The 20,336-nt window shown below is 41.0% G+C and overlaps 1 long non-coding RNA gene across 2 annotated transcripts in view; it reads left to right on the plus strand.

The window, feature by feature from the left end:
• The window catches only part of LOC150058867 (uncharacterized), a 92,800-nt gene extending 73,124 nt beyond the window's left edge, over positions 1 to 19,676 (plus strand). For both annotated transcript variants that reach the window (XR_016536655.1, XR_016536654.1), the window contains exons 2-3: positions 18,179 to 18,220; positions 19,592 to 19,676. This is a non-coding gene — a long non-coding RNA (uncharacterized LOC150058867). The remainder of the gene's footprint in view (positions 1 to 18,178; positions 18,221 to 19,591) is intronic.
• Positions 19,677 to 20,336: the final 660 nt, after the last annotated feature.

Here is a 20,336-nt window from a genome sequence, read left to right on the forward strand (position 1 = left end):
AACGATGGGTCCTGTTTTTTGATCCGATTAGATAATCTATGCTGTTTAATTGAAGAGTTAAGTCCATTGATATTGAGAGTTAGTATTGAGAAATATTTATTAGTTCCTGACATTTTTACAAGCTTTCATTAGGGCCTGGGTCTTGATAGTTATTTGGTACTTAGATGTTATGAGTTTTAGGTACCATGTCTTTCTCTATATTACATTTGTGTTGGTTTTCCATATGTAGAACACCTTTGAGAATTTTCTGTAGTGTTGGTTTTGTTTGTAGATAATGTTGAAGCTTTTCCTTAGAATGGAATGTTTTTATTGTTCCCTCAGTTATGAGTGAGAGCTTAGCTACGTACAGTATTCTTGGCTGGTAGTTATTTGACTTCAGTGCATGGTATATATCGTTCCAATCTCTTCTTGCTTGCATGGGCTTTGCTGAGAAATCTGGGGTTATTCTGATTGGTTTGCCTTTATAGGTGATTGTTCTGTTCTCCCTGACTGCTTTTAGGATCCTATCTTTTGCCTCCATTGATCCAGTTCAGATTATAATGTGGCGGTGGGATGTCCTTTTCTGGTCAGGTCTGTTTGGGGTTCTAAAAGCTTCTTGTATCTGGATGGGCCTGCCCTTTTGGATATTTGGGAAGTTCTCTGAGATGATTCCCTGAAGTATATTTCCAATACCATTGACCTCTTTCTCTAGACCCTCCTCAATACCAATTAGGCTTCCTAATTGTATCTTGGACCTCCTGTAGCATTTTCTCATATTTCCTAGATTTGGTTTGACTCATTTTCTGTTCTTTTTCTATAACAACTAAATTATCTTCAACCCCAGAAATTCTCTCTTCTACATTGTCTAACTTGCTATCAAAGCTATCTACTTTATTCTTCATCTCCCTTGCTTCTAATTGCTCATTTTTGATGCCTTGCATCTCTTGTTTTAGATCATGTATGCATTTCTTTAGCTCCTTGATTTCTAATTGAGTGGTTAGCTCAGCAGCTTTATTCTCTTTGGACATTTGTTGGAGTTTAGTCACCTTTTTGTTTGTGGATTCTATGAATTCATCCATTTTTCTTTGAAAAACCTTTATTGTGGCCTCCTTTATGGCTTCCCCTTTTTCACATATCACCTTGTTTATGGTTTCCTCTTGTGTAGCTGTGGCTTCCTCCCTTATCTCTTTCTTTATGTCTTCACATTTTTCATTAATGTTTATCAATTGCATTTTAGAGCACTTGGAAGGCTCTCCTCTAGATTTGCCACTGACTGCTCCATTGCCTGTTTATGTTGGGTGGGAGATGCTATTCCTTGATTTGACATTTTTCTTGCATTTCTTGTTCTGCCCATTTGAGGATGGGAGCAAGATTAATACTAAACAAGATTATAAATTTTCAGATATAACCAACCTAGACCTTTTTAGTTGGCTGACAATAGATATTAGCTCTTTTAGATTGGTAATAACACTCTCTCTTTCTTTTTGTACACTTACATACAAATCTAATACAATCACAGATGGCCAATTTATGACCAAAAAAATAAGCCCCTCAATCCAATCTCTATTGTATTTAAGTCCCTCCGGACCTAGAGTATAATTGAACACCTAGATACACAGCATTGCTCAACAACCATCAAATATAGATCCAGGCATTATAAGAGTTGAAGGATGAACAGAGGATCAGAGATAGAAAAATAATATGAAAGATGACAAGGGAGGTACGAAAAGAATAATACAGAAGTGTAAGAATATTATAATAATGAAGAAAGGGTATCGTGTAAGGATAACTGACCTAAGGTGATAGTCAGGTAGAGTATTTGTGTAGAAAGTTTAGATGAACTTAGATAAAACTTATCAAAATAAGAAGAGTAATAAGAAGAATCTATAGAGAAAAGAGAGAGGTTGATATAGGAGATTTCAATGATACCAATTTAAGAGAGAAAAGAAAAAAAACAAATCAGCAACAAAATAAAAGAAAATAGAACACACACACACACAAAAAACGAAAACAAAAACAAAAAAAGAGAAAAGAAAAAAAAAGTGAAAGAAAAAAAAAAGGTAGGGGGAGATTTCTCACTATTCTGAGTTCTTACCCAAGAGATACTAGGGTTGAGAACCCAGATTTTAAAAAGCAGGTGACTGTATCAATATGGATATCATTTTTGTTCAAACTGTACCCAGAGCTGTCATCGTGTTTCTAGGAACAACCACAGTGACAGCAGGATTGCGGGAAAAGAGAGGAGAAAAAAGAAAATAAAAGGAATGAACCTTAACATTAGAAAAAAAGGTATAGGTTAAATGGCAAAGACAAAAATAAGAACATTTAAAAATGCAAATGAAATGGGGTAAAAAAAGAAAAAAGTATTTTTCAGTTTGGTTTTTTTTTGTTGTGGTGAAGAGGTTAGGAAATTTGTGTCTCCACTAAATTTGGGATCTAAACACTTCACAAAGTCTTTTTATCTTTTCTTTGGCTTTGTGGTTTTTCAGATGAGATTGCTTGTTTGGTAAAACAAAGCTGAAAGATCCATGGGCGGCTTTGTTTACCAGGTCTGCAAGCGGTGTAGGGGGATGGACTTCAGCAGCACTGGAGCCGGATTTCTGTCTAAGGGATCTCTGGGAAATCCTTTGCCAGTTAGGAAGATGGCGCTGTCAGCAACACCTCTCTGGCTCCAATTGCTTTGTCCTGGGTTGTTGCCAGCTGTCAAGATGGCGCTGCTCTCAGCTGGTGGGGGAGGGGCTCTCTCCCAATGCCGTTCCAGGAGCAGAAGTGGAATCTTCTCCTTGGATCTACTCACAAATTGCTGGATTCTCTGGTTCCGGGAAGCTGGCAGCTCCGTGCACGGCCAGGTGTCGGCTCTGGGCTCGCGCAGGCTCTGTGTGGCTCTGTCTGCTGCCGGCGGGTCTGCGCTGCTGTGGACACTTTCTGTACTCTGATTCAGAAGGGCCTGTCTCCCAGGCCTCTCCGCAGCAGAGCTCCACATTCTCTTCTTGCGCCAGTATTCTGCCTTTTTTTCCTCTCTGCCTGAGTTTTCTGTGGTTCTAAAGCTTACTTAGAATCAATTTCTGATAGAGGACTGTCTCCTGCACTGCCAGAACATGACTCTTGGCAGGAGCTCAGTATGTCTCACCCTGAACCGCCACCATCTTCCCCCAAATGTCGTCTTGTGTTGACTTCTATGCATTAATTCATATGTGCCTTCTTATATCTCCTTTAATGATATAGTTGTGTTTTCATTAAATTCATTTGAATTCACTTGGACTTCATTTAGTTTTTTTCAAACTGTGTACCCCTTGTAGTTTTTACTTTCTCTGTTATCCTCACTGTGTTCAAGAACTTTCATATAGATGTCTTCTTTCATTTCATTGAACGTTTGTCAATAAGATTTTGAGCCCGGTGTAAAAGGTTTTCAATACCTCACTATTATACCGCCTTGTTACATGGTTGTTGTCCTCTGAGGTTTATTTTCCCTGTTTGATATAATTCTTGCACTTCTATGTTGGGCTTTCCTCATTTGAAGACCTTTTGTCAGTGTCCTTTACATTCCTAAAGTCTTCCTAATGGGCTGTGACTCAATCAGCTATTTCCCACAGCTGGTGTAGAGGGTATCTCAACTCTAATGTTTTCCACAAATAAGGATGCAGTTCATCTTTACGTATAGGATGTAACCACGGATAGTTTTAAGTAGAGGTCCAGTTGTGGTATATGTACCGGGGCTAGATTTTTGTGTATTAACATAGCAATTAAAATTAAGCTATTCCAAGCAGGCAGGATGAGGGCAAAGTTGTGGAATAAAGAAGATGATAAGGCAGAAAATGGTATATTCTCGTAGTAGATACAAAGTACACATGTGGAGGAGTGATGGTCATAGGATATTAGGTGTTAACTAGAAAAGGTGAGGGTACTAGAGTAAGATAAATGTGAGGTGGAGTAGGTTAGAACAATGGAGGAAAAAGATTGAAATGAAAAGAGATTAAAATTAGAAAAGAAGCAAAAAGCAATCAACTCAAATAAGCAAAAAAATGTAAAAGAAGCAGCTGAGAAAAATAAAAGCAACTAAAAATATAAAAATTAAAAAAGCAATAAAACCTCAGGAAAATAAAAGCAACTCAGAGCAAACCAAAATAATCACACGCACACACACACACACACACACACACACACACACTCACACTCACAAAAGGAGTATTCAGGCATTTGTTCTGTATTTTGGGGATTATAAATTGTTGCCCACTAAGTTCTCCCTTTAAGATAAGTTCCCCTCCTAGTAGGAGAGTGGATTTTGTGTCTCTCCTGAGATTACCGGCTGGGGGTGCTGGATGTCCTGGCAGAGACTCAGGATAAAGGGAAGTACAGAAAGTCCCTGTGGGTGCTGTGTGCAGAGGAAACCAATGTTTCTGCTGCATGGTTTGTTTCCCAATCAGCTCCATGACTTTTAGGCCTGCTGTCAGTCCACCCTCTCCCTCAGGGGTGAGTAGCCCTTGCCACTGCCTGAAATTGCCCAAAGTACTGATGCACTAGGACCCTCGTGGAAAGTGTGGGCAGGAGACACAACTTCCTTGGGCAGTGACGGCCACGAAGACCCACTTTGTGCAGGGTAGGTTACAACCACACGTGGCAGTGATGGAAACAGGTGCTGGGACCTGGCATGGAATAGTCAGCTGCCTTTTTCCTTCCTCATGAGGAATTTGGGGACCAAGTCACCCACCGTGGATGACAGCAAGGTCTCTTTTCTGCATTTCTGTGGTGTCACGGCTGTTCCGTGGGGTGGAACAGCTTATGTGGGCAGTGTGGAGTTCCTGTTTACTGTTTCCTTGGGGTAGAAGAAAATGATTAGCACTGCTTGCACCACTGTGTGAGCACTGGTTTTTGGTTTCTTTTTATTTGTCTTTTATTTTTTCCAAATCCATAAACCTTCAAAATCGATTGTTTAGCTCAGTTGGTTTTGATGGTAAGGTCTTACTGTGGCCTCCCATGGACCCCTAAGCCCTGGGCTTGATCCCTTGGTATTACCTACACAGAAAAAGCTAGAAGTACTGTGGCTCCAGTGGTAGAGCTCTAACCTTGAGACAGCTCAAGGGCAGTGCCCAGGACGTAAGTTCAAGGCCCAGAACTGGCAAAAGACAGAAAGAAGAAGAAAGAGTGCACCAAGGATCGGTTAGGTTCCTCAGATACAAATCTTTTACAACACCATATTGGGGTTCACCATTTTTTTTTGTGGGTCATGGGGCTTGAACTCAGTTTGGATGCTGCCCCTGAGCTCTTTAGCTCAAGGCTACCGCCTTACCCTTGAGCCAATCCCCACTTCCCATTTTCTAGAGGTTAATTGGAGATAAGAGTCTCAGTCCTTTTGTGCCCAAGCTGGCTTTAAACCTTGATCCTCAGATCTCAGCCTCCTGAGTAACTAGGATTACAGGTCTGATCCACCATGCCCAGCTTTCACCATTTTTAAGTTCAACATTTCTCTCATTCTAGTGATCCCCTACTTCTCTTTCCCCGTTTATTTCTTTCTTGCTCCTTCTGTCACACATCCATACAAATACACAATGCTTGTTTCTTACAACTGTTCAAATATTTTAAAAGTGAAAAACATTTCCCTTATTTTACAATGTTCCTTGTGTTTGGGATCGACTTCGGCATCCTATGGATGCTAGTAGGATTTCATCCACTTGACACACAATCCAGAATCTTTTTTTTAAAGCTTCTTTTAAAGATATAACCAGGGGGAAAAAAAAACCCATAGCTGCGATTTCACATTGGAAGCAATGTGGTTGAGATAGTGTCTTGCTTTTGCAGACCCTGTCTTTGAACCACAGTCTTCTGGTTATCTACCTAGTTAGTATTACAGTTATCACTGTGCATTGATACTTAGCCTTTTTGTTTTTTTGTTTTTTTGCCAGTCCTGGGCTTGAGCTCAGGGCCTGACGACTGTCCTTGGATTTTTCTCAAGGCTAGAACTTTGGGGTCAAGACCCCAAAGTATTGTGACCATACTGAAGTGTTTTACTTTTAAATCATAATTCTAAACTACTGATTGTATTGAGGTGACATTTTCATTTTCCAATTTTTCTTGCCAAATATGAGAATCACAGGATTATTGCTCCTTGGCCATGTGAACTCAGCTTGCAAATACTCTGATCACAAATCCTGGCTCACCCACAATCTTTCCAGCCCTAGCCTGGCCCATTAAGGTCCCATTTTTGTACTCAGTCAAGACGTACGCAGAAGAAAGTCACTAAGCAAATGTGTCTTTCATGCTGAGACGCAGATAAGTTTCCAGCACCTCCTTTGGACTTGGGATTTTCTCCTTTAAATCTATAATATGGAAAACACAACAGATTTATATTACCTACATAAAGACTTTTAGTTTACATGAAAATACAAAATTGTCAAATAATAAATTGTGGGACTAATTCATACTTTGAAAGCAGAATTCATGCTTTCACAATACACCTAACTTCATTAGAATTTACTCAACATGTGGTAGGTACAGTGGCACACTTGTAGGGTAGAATTCTTTACTTCCCTTCACCTGTTGGTTTTAAGAATTTAGGAAAAGGACTAGGGGATTTCATATGAAATCTCATGTGTATAGAACATTTGGCACAGGGATATGAACCATTATATGGCCTCAACTTTCCCCTGATACCCACTTTTCTTTCTTTTATTTGTAGGTCATGGGACTTGAACTCTGGGCCTAGGAGCTGTCCCTGAGTATTTTTTTAGCTCAAAACTACCACTCTACAGTATGATCCACAGCCCCACTTCCAGTTTTCTACTGATTAATTGGAGTTAAGTGTCCCACAGACTAGTGATCAGGCTGGTTTTGAACCTCAATCCTCAGATCTCAGCCTGCTGAGTAGCTAGAATTACAGGTGTGAGCCACAGACCCAGCACTTACCCTTTTCTAAAAAGAATAATTAGAGGTTTTATTATACAATCACTGAAAAAATGGATAAGAAAGAAAAGCAGTAAACTTTTATCTAATTTTCAGCTTTATTAAGAACATTTTATTTTTTTTGTTTTACCTCTATGTTTCCTCACCTTACCAGCCCAAATGTGACACATTATATTCCAAGCAGTAAAATCTCCTACTGCTGCTTAAAATCCAGTGGACTTTGAAAAATACTGAATTGTTACTACTATCATGCAACTCAGTGTAACCCCACAAGTATGTAATCTAAAATAAAACAAATATGCTGATATAACTAATTCAAACTTCCAAAAAGCCCGTTAATTTGTAAATATTTGCTCCTCTAATAACCCTTCCCTGGGCCCCTCCTATGCAAAGTCATTTCTTTTGATATTTTATATCCTCTTCCCTGTAGGTACTTCCTCTTGCTTCCCCAGTTTTCACTGGTCCTAAAAGAATGCTGTGGGCAAACTATCGAAGATGAATGCAATACGATGCAGCCCCAGGAGGACAGCCTGCTCTGCAACCTGTTCCTGGTACAAACAGAAGACAGGAGCTGATCTGGGCAAGATCCCTCCTTCAGTGTCAGCCTTACCCAACTTTCAGGAGCAAAAAGATGTGCGCCCCATTGAATGCAGGACTGCCCCGGTGGATAAACTCTCACGTGGCCATGAGCCCATCTGTACAAAGGCCATGAAATTCTATGGCCTAGTAGACCTTAGGCAGAGTGTCAGATCTAGGGAGAGAAGCCCACACCTCCAGAGAGGCAGTGTGCTCACTGCAAAGTCACCCCGTGACCCCAGCCCTTCTCCTTCAACACAAGTGAAGCAAGTCTGTTTCAGTTCTTGCCAAGATGGCACAGAGTCTGTACGGGTTAAGCCAGGGTCAGATCTTGCTAAGGCACTGAAAAAAAGGAAAATGGGAAGGAACGATAGGAAGAAGAGGGCAGGGAGAGAGTGAAGGGTCAGGGGTGGAGAGAGATGGGGTGACAGGATGTGGGGAATGGCAGAGCCTTCGCCCCATTTCTGTTTGCTTGAGCAATGTCGCATTTAGATGGCCAGGATGTCTAGCTGGTCATCCTTAGCAGGCCGGTAGAAAAAAGGGATGCAGTGGCTGCCCGAGCCTGCCTCTTCCTCCTCCTCCTTCCGCATTTGGTTGAAGTCAGGCAGCACTGGCTCTATGCGCTGCACGGGGGACTTGTCCGGGGGTGAAGGCCCCCATGTCCCTCTTCCCACAGGCTCCTCCTCAGTGTTGAGGTTTACTTCTTCAAATTCCTCCTCACAGGCAGACTCAGAATCCAGGGGCTCCCTGGAGCCTGACGTGGGCTTCGCCGGTGGGCTCTGAGAGGCTGCCTGGACCTTGCCCTGCTCAAGCTCCCAAAGGAGACCCTGCAGCTCCAGCAGCATGCACTGCGAGTGCTGCTCCAGCTGGGCGATGTGTTCCTCCTTCTCCCTCTGCCTCTTCTCCAGCAGCAGCAGTTGCTCTGCACAGAAAGCAGTGTCGTCCCCCATGCTGTCCACCTCTCCCCCTAGCTGCATGAAGAGGAGTTCCAGGTCTTCCATGCGCTCCTTCAAAAATACCTTCACCTGAAGGTCTTCCTTGAAGAGCCCACTTAGCTTGTCCAGGTGCTGCAGAATGCCTTGTATTTCCTGAGAAATACAATCTCCCCCACTGGGTGGGGCCAGGCCCTCCTGCTCAGGCCTGGTGTGGTTGAAGGCTGCCAGTTGAGCCAGGTACTGGCAGCATAGTTTCTGGTGTCGGAGTTGCTGTCCCAGCTGCACCTTCTCTGCAACAGCCGAGGACTGAGCCGCAGAAAAGAAGGCCAGCATGTCTTCTCGGCTCTCAACATTCTCTGGGATGGCGAGGGGGAGCCTGGCCGCCTCACCCTCCCTGTTCTCTTCTATTGGGCTGCCTCCAGGGACAGCCAGCAGACCCATCTGAGCCTGCAACTGCTGGTTCTGCTGCCTTGTGGCGATGAGCTGCTCCTGGGTCTGCTGCAAGTTCTGGTGCACTGTGTGGATGTCCCTCCTGCCCTGCAGTACCTCCTGCTGCAGCTGCTCCAGCTGCTTTGCCAGGTGGTCCTTGGTGCTCTGCTCTGCCTGCAAGGTGCTGCTCAGCTCCTGGTTGTTCCTGCTGAGCTGGTCAAAGCCATCCTGCAGCTCAGCCAGCTGCCTCCTCAGGTGCTGGTTCTCTCCTAGAGCATCTCCGATGTTGTTTTGACTATGTGCCAGGGTCTCTAACAGTTGATCCAGGTGGGCTTCCACCTGCTCCTTGCACATCCTGGAGGCCTGCTCTATGGCCAGCAACTGCTCCTCCTGCTGGAGGTGTTGTTGGCTTAAGGTCTCATTGACTTGCAGCTGTGCCTGCAGCTGTCCAGCCACCTTCTCCAGCTCCTCCTTCAGTGTCCCCACTTCGGCCTCCAGTTCTTCCCTGTCTTCAATGGCCTGTTGTCCCTCCTGAGGACTAAATGAACACTGGACCTGGAGTAGGTTTGATGGTGCTAGCTTCTTTCGAAGCTCCTCCATGCCATGTTCCAAGTTGGCTTTCTCCAGCAGGACAATTTGGAGATGTTCTTCCAGTCTGGAGTTGAACTCCTGTAGTTCTTCCATGCTTTTGTGGGTTCTCCCCAGCTCCATCTTGAGGCTGTCTCTCTCTCCTATCAGCCCCCTGATGTGCTCCTTTTCCTCCTCCTGCTGGCTGGAGATGACAGCCAGCACAGCCTCTAGCTCTGCCACTCTCAGTTGGGAAGACTGCAGGCTGGTGGTGAGACCCTGCATCTCCCCTGACTTGTGGTTCACAGCCTGCCTCAGGTGGGCCAGGTCTGTGTACAGATCGTTCTTTTGGGATACCAGACTTTCGATGGTTTCTTTATGGAGCTGCAGGTCTTTCCTTAGCTCCTCCTTTTCCTCCAGTAACTTCTGTCTGCACTCCTTCTCTGTCTCTAATTCCTTCAGAGACTCTCCGTTTTGTTGTTCCAAAACCCTCACCTTCTTGGCCAGCTGCAAGTTTGTCTTGCAGCAGATATCCAGGGCTTCTGCCAGCCCTTCATACAGACCTTCCAGATCGTCCATGAGGTCAGCACATGGCATGTTCTCCCTGTCTGGCTTGAGTGTGGTGTCAGACACTAAGCTGGTGAGCTTTTCAGAAAGGTGTTTCAGGCTCTCCAGGTTGGCCATGCTGTTCAGGCCAATGTCAGCATCCTGGTGTTCAACTGGTGCTGTGTGAATTGTCTCAGCAGGAGGGGAAGGGACACAGAGAGGGAAGGGAGGGTTGTCTGCAGGCTCAGGAGCACTGCCTCCTTTGCGGGCCTCTTCAGGTGACTTACCCACAGTGGTGGTCTCCGGTTTACTGTGGCTTTTAGGTGGTTTCTTCTTGGCTCCTGCAGGACCCGCGAGGCTGTTTCTTTCACGATATTGCCGCAGTTTTTTCTTGGCGGCGGCCAGTTGTTGTTGCCTCTGCTTTTCAGACATGGCAGGGGTGGGACAGGGAAGGTGTGGGGGGCACTTTACAACGATTCTCTCCAAAATAGTCTCTGATCAGTCACCACGCACTACTCCTCCAACCTCTGCTCGCTGTGGTGTGAGCAGAGACAGAATTCCAGGGCAGTACAAGGTGGCAGAGAATGTGGGTGTGGCCAGGATCGCTCATCCCATTGGCCAGGGAGAACAATGCTAGACAAGGGCGTGGCCTCCTTTCCACTTGCCTGGAGGATGTCCCAGGGAGGCCTGTGGAAAACCCTTGGCCCAAATTAGCTCTCCTCGGGTTATGGTTGGTACTCTGGGCACGAATGCTGCTTTACATCCAATGAAATATGAGAAATATCGTTCCCTAGCAGCACTGAAGTGTTTGCTCTCCTGCTGGTGTTGCAGTCCTCCCTGTGACATAGACCTCTGGTATTTTCCTAGAGTTCTTTCTTCCATGCCTGTGGTTGGGGATGAGGATGGACTTCATGATACTCACAGTTTTCACTTATTTTCCTGACCCCTCAAACTCTGCTCCCTTGGTCCATTAGAAATCACCTGCAAGGCATCACTCACAGCATTCCATGCTATCCTTTTTCCGATGTCCTCTCTTTACTTTCTCCAATGCCCTGGTCCTGTTTGCTGATGGGATTCTGTCCTCTCCTGCCTGGATTTAATCTTGTCTCTGAGCTTCTACCCTCTTCCTGTACTCTGCCAGCTCCCAATTCAGTCATTTCTGCTTCTGCAGTTTGCCCTATTCCACTCAAACATCGCGACATTTAGTCAGCTTTTCTTGACGGCTCTCCAGAAGAGAGCCGTTGTCTCTGGACCTTCTGAACCCTAGTGAGTATTGCTGTGTACCGCCTCTGTCCTTCCCACCCAACTCAGCCCTCTTCAAAGCAGACCACTTATACCTGTTAATTGTTAGTGTGGCTTATTTTACTAAATATTCAGATTTATTGCTTGGGTTGTTTTCTATTTTATTTTCACTGCCTGTTAAGACTATAATGTCAGTTTTCTTTGTTTTTGTTCCTTTCATTGTACATTGTTGTTTCCTGTTGTGCCTGGGCTGGTTTTGAACTTTGATGCTCATATCTCAGCTCCTTGAGTAGCTAGGATTATATGCATGAGCCACCGTACTGGCCTTGTGTGTGTGTGGAGATATGTCTCATGGTTGTTAGTGCCCCCACTGACTTTGTACTGCTACCCTCAGATCTCATCCTCATGAGTAACCACCGTCCCTGGCTAATGTCTGTGTATTCTTATGTGGGCTTGTACGATTGCTTAAATTTAAGATCAGGCCATGAGCTCAGCTTTTTATTTTTGCTCATGTCTCATGTGCTTCCATTTGACACATAGCCACAGACCATATTTGGCTGGTATTTTTTTTGCAGGTAAAGTCTTTTGCTGGCTTTATGCTACTATCTTCCATGTGTCAGCCTTTTAAAGTATCTGGTAATACTAGTGTGTATCATTATTGGTTAGTTTGTCTTTTTCTTATTTCTTGACATTTTTTGATGTCCCATTTGACATTCTCAACCTTCTCTCTATTGGGTGTACTCTGTCTATTGGAGATAAGAGTCTCAGGTCTTTTTGTGCCCTGGCTGGCTTGATCCTCAGATCTCAGCCTCCTGAGTAGCTAGGATTACAGGAGTGAGCTACCGCACCCATCAGGCTCATCATATTACTTTATGAGTACAAAACATCTTATTTGAGAGTACTACTCCCATGGTCCTCTTTGATCTCCCCAACCCCAAACATGTGTAGACTAAATATATGGACCTATATACCTATATTTCCTCTCTCTATTCATCTGAAATTCTTCCCTTTAACCCTTCTTTCTTCCAGCAACACATTTCAACGTCCTGGTATTTATTTTGTTAAACTTTCAGTTGTCTGAGAGTTACCCATTATAACCCTCATCTGCATATAAAACATTTTAGATTATCTTATCTCTATGTACATATCACTTTGTATACATTATCATATATGTGCATACTTTTTATCTAAATTCTACTATAAAAGAAGAAAGTGTGTGTTGTCTGAGTCTGATTTACTTCACATAATATTTCAGGTCTATTTGTTTCTCTGCAAATGATATAAAATTCTGCCTGAAGGATAAATAAAATTCTATTACATATCACATCGTCTGGGACCTCTGTTTGTATGTAGCCAAATATCGCACTGTGGTAAAAGAGGTGTCCTAAATGGCATATAATCCTAAAATTCATTCTCTACATAGTATTACCCAGAAATGCTCAGCCTTGTCAAATTCAAATAGTTTAATATAAAACTTCATATATAGCCTAGATCCCCAGGTACAGTAAATGGATACAAAAATGTGTGCATGTATATAGTGGAATTCTACACAGCCACAAGACAAGACAAAATAATGTCATTCACTAGGAAGTGAATGAAATTAGAGCAAATCATGTTGAGTGAGATAAGCCAAGACCAAAGGAACCAAAGGCGCATGGTCTCCTTCATATGTGGATATTAGAACCAAACAGTACAAGCACGTGACTCAATACAAAGGTACTCCAAATCATGAATTTGCAGGTATAACTATATCTACATAGACATATAAGTCTATAATGGGGCATATATTCTATAGACATATATTGATATATATGTCAATATGTATGACATACAAAGACTCAGCTTAATTTTATGTTCTTAAATTTATGTGCCAGTGATTGCATATAGATTCCTTTCTTGAATACTTGTTTGTAGAACATGACATTTGAAATGTGATGTAAAAGCTCAGTGTTAATAAAAAAAAACTTTTTTTTTTTGTGGGTCATGGGCTTGAATTTGGCCTTGGCGTTGTCCCTGAGCTCTTCCTTTCAAAAATACTGCTTTACCCTTCAGCCAAGCCCCACTTCCTGTTTTCTAGAGGCTAATTGGAGATAAGAGTCTCAGGTCCTTTTGTTCCCAGGCTCCTTTTGAACCTTGATCCTCAGATCTCAGCCTCCTGATTAGCTAGGATTACAGGCATGATAAAAACTTTTAATAAAGAAAATAAACAATAAAAAACTTCATATACCAAACAAAGAAAGTTGATTTTGTTGTATTTTGGGGTTTTCTTTTCAATAATATTTTTATTTTGTTATGAAGTAATGTATGGAGGGGTTACAGTTATATAAGTCAGCGGATGAGTATATTTCTTTCAGGATAATATCACCCCTTTCCTCACATTTGTCCCCTCTATATTTTAGTCTTAAGGGAACAGAAACAGAGGAAAATGGAAAATACTGGCGAATGCAATTCCATTATTAAATATATATATGAAGAGAGAAATAAACAAGTAAATTAGCTTTTGGCCTTAATAATAGGTTTCAGTTCTGAGAGTAGGAAAACTTCAAACAAATTTTTTTTTCATTTATGTTTATGGCTCTCAGTTTTACTAATGAAGAAGGAAACCTGTAGTTAAAAATACTATTGCATTGAGCCAGTTGTGGTGGCTCACGCCTGTAATCCTAGCTACTCAGGAGGCTGAGATTTGAGGATCAAGGTTCAAAGCCAGCCCGGGCACAAAAGGACCTGAGACTCTCATCTCCAATTAGCCTCTAGAAAACAGGAAGTGGGGTTTGGCTCAAGGGTAAAGCGGTAGCCTTGAAAGGAAGAGCTCAGGGACAGCACCCACGCTGAGTTCAAGTCCCATGACCCACAAACAAAAAGAAAATACTATTGCCCTGGAATTTAAATAGAGATGTTCAATAAACAAGTTTGAAATCTGCACCTCTGAAATATACAGAGGAAAAAAATTCTGATATTCTGGCAAGCTTTTTTTTTTACATAGCTAGCTGTTAGTGATAGAAACTTACTTATATATATATATGTTATATTTTATAATATTTACACAATCCACAGTCATTCCCTGGTGAGCTCATCCACTTTCACAAGTTTAAATACCCTCTTCCTTCTGATAGCTTCCAAAGTTGTGTCTAGCTCACACTTCTCTAAACACCAGATTCATATATCCAATTGCATCTTAACATCTCCATGTATATATTAAACAAACAACCCAAGCTTAACTAGTCCCAAACTTCCTGTCTCCTCAAGCCTCCTGCATTTGCTCACTCAAATATTTTTAATATTATCTTCACATTTCTCGTAATTTTTTCCACTCACATGCCCTAACCCATCTTCAGGAAATCAGTTTTCTTTCCTTTTAAAGAACACATTCAGAAACCAGAATGTGTACTTTTCCCTTCTGCCCTAGGCCAACTCTATCATCTCTGACCTAGATCTTGCCATGTTTTCCTGTGATCTCTTGCAATCTAATTCTCAACTAGCCACAAGAAAGATCCTTAAAAAAAAACAAACAGACAAACAACAAAAAAAACTTGCTACATCCTGCCATTTTTTTTTCCATTCCAAATCCTGCAATTTCTCTCCTCCTTATTCTAAGTAAAAGACACTCCATTACCTACCTCTATGATCTGGCCAGCAATCTTCAACCAAGCTGATATCCTTGCTCTCCTTGAGCACAGCAGAGTAGGTGCCTGTCAAGCTCTAGCAACACTCTGCTAGAACAAAATCCCCTTTTGCCAAACTCCCTCTGTCCCCCACAGGTCTTTCGTTAGGTACCACAGGCCTTCTTCAACCATGGGTGTTCACCTGGATCAAACAAGAAGTAGATACAAGAGCAGTTAAGGGTATAGGGATTTATCAGAAGAACCTGGGAGAGAACATCAGAAAAATAACTGGAATCATCTCAATCTATCCATGAGGGGAGAAGACATGGAGGGAAAAAAGATAGGCTAGAAGTATCCTGCATTGATATGTTGTCTGAGCCACACTGGCCTGTGTCCTTGTAGAAGACCTAGCTTTTTCTCACCCACAATGCAGTATTGTCCCGTGCCTGGAAGAATTTTTCCCTGTGCTACGTATCATTTTCTTTCAATTTAATCTTATTTTATAAAGAATTTTTTTCTGGTCCTCCATCTGAAGTGATTTTCTTTGTGTGACCCTCATTTTTATCTTTATTTTTATTCGGAAATATTTCTCATATTTAATAATTTCATTTATTTATGTGCTTGACTAATTTTATCAACCCTCTTAGCCAGTCACTGTCCCTTGCCCTAGAGCAGGGCTGTAGAATTACCACAAAGAGGGAGGTCTTCTTTAAAGATATTCCCATTGCGTCTTGATACTCTTGACATTCATGTGTCAGACTTTCATTGGATCACCATTCACATAACTTCATCTTCATGTTTCTAGAAATAAGGTCTTCAGCCTGCCCATAACTATGTCCTATCATTTAGAGATTCACCTGTCAGTCCACAGAAGATAGAAGAGAGAAAGACACTTGCTGGCAGCTTCACTAACTTTTAGTCCTTCTCTAAGATAGGACTATAACTGAGTCATCTGACCAGCCAACAAGATTCTGTTGGCACTGTTCTTTTGATAATTTATATGTATACCCCTCTATAGATATATAAGGTATACATGCACATACACGTATGTGCATGTACATGCATGTGTAGTCTGCCACAGCACATCTGTTGGTGCTAAGGCATGTCTGTAGATTGCCACCAATGAAATCTTCAGTTATATGTTTGGTATCTGTGCCCCAGCTATCAACTAGCATAGTAACCTCCCCAGTCACTGCTCTTTGGTAGCACAAGACCCAAATGCCCATCTTACTATCTCTTACCTTCGAGCCCCTTTTTTGTCCCAGTCTGCTAAGAGGAATTAAATTTCTATGGATTCTATTAGGAAAAATTCCTATAATGCTAATCTGACCAGAGTGAAGGGAAGAGGTAAATGAGTGAGAGCATCTTAGACTTAGGAGGCTAAAGAAAGTGCCACAGAGACTTTCAAAAGCCCTCATACAAAACCTGGCTAATAGAGGAGTGTTCCTGCTGTCCTCAGTCAATGGATTGAGGAGTGTATTGGAAACAATGCCTCAGTACAAATTCAGTGATTTTTGGTAGTTAAGAGTAGCTCCAGCTCATCGTCAGCAAGGATATGAGAACTTCAGTTCCACAATCCTTTAGTTCTTTTATCCCTGCATTTTGCTTTCCATACTATTTATCACTTTCTAATAGTCTGTATAACTTATTATCTTACTGTATTATTGCCTGTTTTCCTCCACATAAAGTTTCATTCTTTGTGTTCACTATTAACAATTTTTTTCACATTAGATATAAATTGTACCTAAAACACAATGAAATACTTTTGAAAATTGAATGAGTGAGTGAACATAAATTCTGTTACTTTTTTGTGTGAGTTAGACTTTAGTATGTACATTTAAAATGCTTTTGGAAGCATGGGATATGGGTAGATTGAGCAGCTCAAGAATAACAGGAAATAAAATGGGGTAAAAATGGGTCTCAGTACTGCTGAATTGCTGCCTTCCTACCTAGAACAGCAATCTATCTGATAGGCCTGGTCACACTGATTAGCTCTTAGTTCCAAGGGACACCTAGCCACAAATCTTCTGACTCGTGGATTGTGAATGATATAAAGACTCATCACTCTGTAGATATCCTGGAGCCATGCACTTAGTAAAAGAAAGCTGATAAACTATGACTTTAAACTATACAGTTTATAAAACATATCAACAACTGATTATTCTAAGAATAGTACTCACCTGAGGTCCCAGTGATTTATCTTTATCTTAAAGATAAATGGAAACCGGGCACAGTGCCTCATGCGTGTAAGCCTCACTACTCAGGAGACTGAGATATGAGGATCACGGTTCAAAGTCAGACCAGGCAGGAAAGTCTATGAGTTTCTTATCTCCAAGTAACTACCAGAAAACTGGAAATGGCACTGTGGCTGAAAGTGGTAGAGTGTTAACCTTGAGCTGAAGATCTTAGGGATAGCACCCATGACCAGAGTTCAATCCCCATGACCAAGAGAAAAAAAAAAAATAAGATAAATGGAGCCCAATGTCATGTAACTTTGAGGAAGCAGAACCCATGCTAAAATTAATGAATTTAAGTCTATGTGGCAGTGGTTGGTTATAATACTTGGTCATTTTAGGAGATTTGAAAAATTGAGAAAAATAGAGAACAGGAAGAATATTGTCTCAAATACCACTTTCCAGAATTACCATCTAAAATGTTTTAGCATATACATCTCAATTTACCTATGTAGTATTATTTTTACAAAATGAAATTTTATGAGAAAAAAATATCTTTTCTTTTTTGGTAATGGAGATCAAACCCAGGACATTGCACTTGCTAGGCAAGTGCTATGCCACTGAACTACATCCCAGCCCCAAAATTAAGTTTAAAAAAATTCTACCTCCTCAGATTCACCTCAGAGCCAATAACTTTCAAATATGATACATCCTTCAAATCAATATTTTATTTTTTTTCATGTGTCTGTGTGTGTCATTGCCTCACAGAGCATGTTGAAACTTAAATACCATCATAATAATATGGGATTAAATTATGATAATGGGATATTTAATGCCATTAATGGATTAATGCTATTGTGGAATGGGTTAGCTATGAAGGCCACAAGTTTATTATAAAAGAATCATCTTGTTCTCTCAACCATTCTCTTCTCCTTTCCCCATTCTCATTTCTTTCTTTCTTCTCCCCTTTTCTATTCTTCATTCTTCAAGCTCTCTCGTTCTTTCTCCCCTCCCTCTCCCTCTCATACATACACACACACACACACACACACACACACACACACACACACACACACTCACACTTTGGCTCTTTCTCTCTCATCATATTGTACCTCTATGTTACAAGGACCCACAAAAGTCCCATGAAATACAAATGTTGCATGTTTTTTGGCATTCCAGGCTTTGGAACTGTGAGTAATGTACTTTTTTTCTTTCTAAATTTCCCATTCAGGCATTTTGTTACAGTAGCAAGAAACAAACTAAGATGGTATTGGTATGTATTAATATTTTATGCTTTAAATTTTTGTGTTTTAAAGGTTTCCCTTCAGCCTAATATTTTGATTTGTCCAAGTTGTAAAAAATGAATATATTGTTTAGGAATGTTAACTGCTATCTAATATTTCATGATATGATTAAATCACAGTTAAGTTTCCTCTTGAATAACATTTTGTTCTTTTCAATATTTTGTCATATTCAAAAACACTAAAATGGATATTCTTAAAATATGACTTCCTGGAACACATTTGCAAAGAGTTTCTCTGGACAGTATTTTCAGAAGAGAAATTTCTGAATCATAAAGTATGGACAATTTTAACATCACTTGATTTTGCCAATTGTAATTTTGCCAATTTATATTATTATCAGAAATCTGAGTTATTGTCTCCAAGCACCTATTGACATTATACACACATGTACCTATGTATTTATGTGTGCATATATGTATATATAAATGCATGTATACCTAATATATGTGCCAATGTGTGCCAAATATAGAATGCATTGAATATGTCTTGGTGTTCATTCATACATTTCATAAACCTAAATTAGACCTATAAAACTTTAACCATAACTTGAAGAAAATAAATGTATTTAAATAAAGTTTAAATCCCTTGTCATTCTGAACCCTAATAAATAACTCAGGTACTGATCCAATTACTTTGGTGTATGATATAGACAAATTATAGTACACTGGGCAATGATTAAACTACTCAATAAATGGTACTGGATGTAGAGCACACATCTATATGTACCTTTTTTTGTTTAGCAGTCCTGGAGCTTGAATTCAGGGTCTAGGCTGTCCCTATGCTTCTTCTGCTCAAGCTAGTGCTCTACCACCACTTGAGCCACAGTGCCACTTCAGTCTTTTCTGAGTAGATTTTTTTAGAGATGAGAGTCTCATGGACTTTCTTGTCCTGGCTGGCTTCCAACCATAATCCTCAGATCTCTGCCTCCTGAATAGCTAGGATTACAGAGAAGAGTGCCCAATTTAGATACATGTTTTATTTTTGTTTTGTTTAGTTTTTGTCAGCTTGTGGGACTTGAACTCTAGGCCTGGGCATTGTCCCTGAGCTCTTCACCTCAAGTCTACCACTACCTCTTAAGCCACAGTTCCATTTTCTATGTTTTTGTTTATATGTTTTAAATACCTTCTTTTGAGTATTTCCTTTGCATTTTAAACTAGATTATTAAACTAGTTTTGCTTTTAATGATAGTAAATTTTACTGATCTTCTGTAAGAGTTGTATTCTTCTGTGTCATCTAAAAGAAATGTCTTGACATTCCATCTTTGTGTTGGGTACTGACATCTCAGATCTATGTTCCATTTTTCTGCTATGAATTCTGCTGTGAAAATCCAATCTTCATAGTCTTTGTCACTGGGCTCTGGGTTCCAGTTTGGCCATCGGTTACATCTGCAGGAGATCAACGGTCAAGACAGAAAAAAAAATCAAGGTACTTACATTTGATTTACTCCCCTAGTTTCTTAAGAGTTTGAGGATGAGGCCATTCTTCTATCTAGGGTCATGGCTCATACTGAGGGGTCCTTCCTGCAGCTCTAAGTCTACCAGCTCCCAGCTCTACTCCTTTGGTCTTTCCTCTGCCTTCAAGCACAGGGATTGTAACCATGAGGACTTTTTCCATTCCCAGCTTCAGAATGCTTCCTTATACAAATTTGTTTCTTTAATTATTTCCTTATCTTTGCAAATATTTTAGTCATTAAATTTTCTTCAATTAATATTTGTGAGTGATGAGAGTTTCCTGGATAGATCCTATTCAATAGAGTCATGAATATAGACTATTTATTCTTCTAATAATTTCAATGTTTGCTGATAATGATATGAGCGCAGAAACTCTCTTTTTTTTTTTACCACAAGGAGCCATGTGCTCAGCACCATTTGTTGAGTAGTCAAGGATTTGCCCACTGCTTTATAATGCTAGTTCTATAATTGGGTCCTTTCCGTGTTAGTCATTAAGGGCCAAGAGTGAGGCATTTAAACCCTATGATAGAAATTTATTTTTGTAATTCTGGAAGCTCAGAAGTCCAAGGTCAGGTACTAGTCAATTTGTTTCTTTTCCTCATGCAGATGAGGAAAAAGAGAAAGAGAGACAACT

Source organism: Megascapheus bottae, chromosome 9, assembly GCF_031878675.1.
Source record: "Megascapheus bottae isolate mThoBot1 chromosome 9, mThoBot2.hap1, whole genome shotgun sequence".
NCBI lineage: Eukaryota > Metazoa > Chordata > Mammalia > Rodentia > Geomyidae > Megascapheus > Megascapheus bottae.